This window comes from Magnolia sinica, chromosome 7, assembly GCF_029962835.1.
Source record: "Magnolia sinica isolate HGM2019 chromosome 7, MsV1, whole genome shotgun sequence".
Lineage (NCBI taxonomy): Eukaryota > Viridiplantae > Streptophyta > Magnoliopsida > Magnoliales > Magnoliaceae > Magnolia > Magnolia sinica.
This window is the reverse complement of record NC_080579.1, coordinates 83536253-83540407: the sequence shown is the minus strand read 5'-3', so window position 1 is coordinate 83540407 and position 4155 is coordinate 83536253.

Here is a 4155-nt window from a genome sequence, read left to right as displayed (position 1 = left end):
ACTAGAAATTAAGCGGGGCAAACATGAAATTGAGCAGGGCAAACATTTCGATTGAGCGGGGAAAACTACAAATTGAGCGGGGCAAACTGGAAATTGAGCATGGTAAACATGAAATTCAGCGGGGCAAGCATGAAATTGAGTGGGGCAAACATGAAATTCAACGGGGCAAACATGAAATTGAGCGGGGGAAACATGAAATTGAGTGGGGCAAACACGGAAATGAGCAGGGCAAGCATGAAATTGAGCAGGGCAAGCATGAAATTAAGCGGGACAACTGGAAAATCTGCGAGGCAAACATGAAATTGAGCGAGGAAAACATGAAATCAGCGGGGCAAACTAGAAAAATCATTATGCCCACTGTTTCCCGTGGTATATTTCACTTGATATTTTGATATGCTTCAATTTGGGGCTCAACCGCTAAAATTAGATGGACGGCGTGGATATACTACATACATTCAATATGGGCCCATCTAAGTGTAGGTTATAGGTTTAGGTTATAAGTGCAGGTTATAGGTTTAGGTTTAAGTTTGGTTTAAGTTAGGTTATAGGTTAAGGTTTAGGGAACTGAGAATAGGTTAAGGTTTAGGTTTGGGAAATCGGGTTCGGGATTGGGTTTAGGTTTGGATTTTCATGTTTAGGTTTATGTTAAGGAGTTGAGATTAGGATTAGGTGTAGGTTTGGGTTTAAGGATTTGAAAATACATTTAAGTTATAGGTTTAGGTTTAGGTTATAAGTGTCGGTTATATGTTTAGGTTTAAGTTAGGTTATAGGTTAAGGTTTAAGGAACTGAGAATAGGTTAAGGTTTAGGTTTAGGAAATCGGGTTCGGGACCGGGTTTATGTTTGGATTTTCAAGTTTAGGTTTATGTTAAGGAGTCGAGATTAGGATTAGGTGTAGGTTTAGGTTTAGGGATTTGAGAATACATTTAGGTTATAGGTTTAGGTTTAGGTTATAAGTGTCAATTATAGGTTTAGGTTTAAGTTAGGTTATAGGTTAAGGTTTAGAGAACTGAGAATAGGTTAAGGTTTAGGTTTAGAAAATCGGGTTCGGGACCGGGTTTAGGTTTGGGTTTTCAAGTTTAGGTTTAGGTTAAAAAGTTGAGATTAAGATTAGGTGTAGGTTTAAGTTTAGGGATTTGAGAATACATTTAGGTTATAGGTTATAAGTGTCGATTATAGGTTTAGGTTTAAGTTAGGTTATAGGTTCAGGTTTAGGGAATTGAGAATAGGTTAAGGTTTACGTTTAGGAAATCGGGTTCAGGACTGGGTGTAGGTTTGGGTTTTCAAGTTTAGGTTTAGGTTAAGAAGTTGAGATTAGGATTAGGTATAGGTTTAGGTTTAGGGATTTGAGAATACATTTAGGTTATAGGTTTAGGTTTAGGTTATAAGTGTCGGTTATAGGTTTAGGATTAAGTTAGGTTATGGGTTAAGGTTTAGGGAACTGAGAATAGGTTAAGGTTTAGGTTTAGGAAATCGGTTCCGAGACCGGGTTTAGGTTTGGGTTTCCAAGTTTAGGTTTAGGTTAAGGAGTTGAGATTAGGATTAGGTGTAGGCTTAGGTTTAGGGATTTGAGAATACATTTAGGTTATAGGTTTAGGTTATAAGTGCCGGTTATAGGTTTAGGTTTAAGTTAGGTTATAGGTTAAGGTTTAGGGAACTGAGAATAGGTTAAGGTCTAGGTTTAGGAAATCGGGTTCGAGACTGGGTTTAGGTTTGAGTTTTCAAGTTTAGGTTTAGGTTAAGGAGTTGAGATTAGGATTAGGTGTAGGTTTAGGTTTAGGGATTTGAGAATACATTTAGGTTATAGGTTTAGGTTTAGGTTATAAGTGTCGGTTATAGGTTTAGGTTTAAGTTAGGTTATAGGTTAAGGTTTAGGGAACTGAGAATAGGTTAAGGTTTAGGTTTAGGAAATCGAGTTTGAGATCGGGTTTAGGTTTGGGTTTTCAAGTTTAGGTTTAGGTTAAGGAGTTGAGATTAGGATTAGGTGTAGGTTTAGGTTTAGGAATTTGAGAATACATTTAGGTTTTAGGTTTAGGTTACAGGTTTAGGTTTAGGCTATAAGTGCCGGTTATAGGTTTAGGTTTAAGTTAGGTTATAGGTTAAGGTTTAGGTTTAGGAAATTGGGTTTGGGACCAGGTTTAGGTTTGGATTTTCATGTTTAGGTTTAAGTTAAAGAGTTGAGATTAGGATTAGATGTAGGTTTACGTTTAGGGATTTGAGAATATATTTAGGTTATATGTTTAGGTTTAGGTTATAATTGTCGGTTATAGGTTTAGGTTTAAGTTAGGTTATAGGTTAAGGTTTAGGGAACTGAGAATAGGTTTAGGTTTAGGAAATCGGGTTCAGGACCGGGTTTAGGTTTGGATTTTCAAGTTTAGGTTTAAGTTAAGGAGTTGATATTAGGATTAGGTGTAGGTTTAAGTTTAGGGATTTCAGAATACATTTAGGTTTTAGGTTATAAGTGTAGGTTATAGGTTTAGGTTTAAATTATGTTATAAGTTAAGGTTTAGGAAATTGAGAATAGGTTAAGGTTTAGGTTTAGGGATTTGAGAATGCATTTAGGTTTTAGGTTACAAGTGTACGATATAGGTTTTGGTTTAAGTTAGATTATAGGTTAAGGTTTAGGGAATTGAGAATAAGTTAAGGTTTAGGTTTAGAGATTTGAGAATACATTTAGGTTTTAGGTTTAGTTTTTGAGCAGGGGCAAACTAGAAAATCAGTGGGGCAAACATGAAATTGAGCGGGGCAAACTAGGAAATGAGCGGGGCAAGCATGAAATTGAGCGGGGCAAACTAGGAAATGAGCAGGGCAAGCATGAAATTGAGTGGGGCAAACTAGAAAATGAGCGGGGCAAGCATGAAATTGAGCGGGGCAAACTAGGAAATGAGTGGGGCGGGCATGAAATTGAGCAGGGCAAATATGAAATTGAGGGGGGCAAACTAGGAATTGAGTGGTGCAAGCATGAAATTGAGCGGGGGAAACATGAAATTGAGCGGGGGCAAACACGGAAATGAGTAGGGCGAGCATGTAATTGAGTGGGGCAAACATGAAATTGAGCAGGACAAACTGAAAAATCAGTGGGGCAAACATGAAATTGAGCGGGGGAAACATGAAATCAGCGGGGGAAACTATAAAATCAGCAAGGCAAACATGAAATTGAGCAGGAAAAACATGAAATCAGAGGGGCAAACTAGAAAATCATTATGCCCACTGTTTCCCGTGGTATGATTCACTTGATATTGATATGCTTCAATTTGGGGCTCAACCCCTTAAATTAGATGGAAAAACGGATGGACTACGTGGATATACTATAGGAAATGGATTGACTACTCCCCCTACCACCAGCCAATGGCTGGTGTTCGGTGCTCTGTGGGCCCCATCATGATGTATGTGTTTCATCCATGTCGTCCATCTATTTTTATAGATCATTTTATCATATTATACAAAAATTGAGGTATATCCTGATCTCAATTGGACCACATTACAGGAAACAGTGTTTAATGAACATCGACCATTCAAAACTTTTTGGGGGCCATAAAAGTATTGGGTCAGGATGATCTTTGTTTTTAGCCTTCATCTGGGTCTTTATCACCTCTAAAACAGATTAGATTTTAGACAAACAGTATAGTGGACCTCAGGAGGATTTAAATGATGGATATCCAATCACCATTATTTTCCTCTAGTGAGCCACCAGCCAAATTTCCACCTAATTTGGGGCTCAACCCCTTAAATTAGATGGAAATTGAGCGGACAAAATGGATGAACGGAATGGATGAAACACATACACTATGGTGGGGCCAATGGAGCACCGACCACCAGCCACGTACACCATGGTGGGACCCACAGAGCAACGACCACCAGTCACGTACACCATGGTGGGGCCAAAGAGCACCGACCACCAGCCACGTACACCATGGTGGGGCCCACAGAGCACCGACCACCAGCCACGTAGATCATGGTGGGGCCCACAGAGCACCGGAGGAGTAGCCAATCTGTTTCCTATACCTATACATTCAATGTGGGCCCAACTGAGTTTAAAATATACCTGTGCTGCGTGCTTTCTTTGCTGGATCGACCATTTTCAAAAGAAGACAAATGTTGATAAGGGGGGCCCACAAAAAGGGTTTTTTTTGTCTTTCTAACCGGGCAAAGAAAA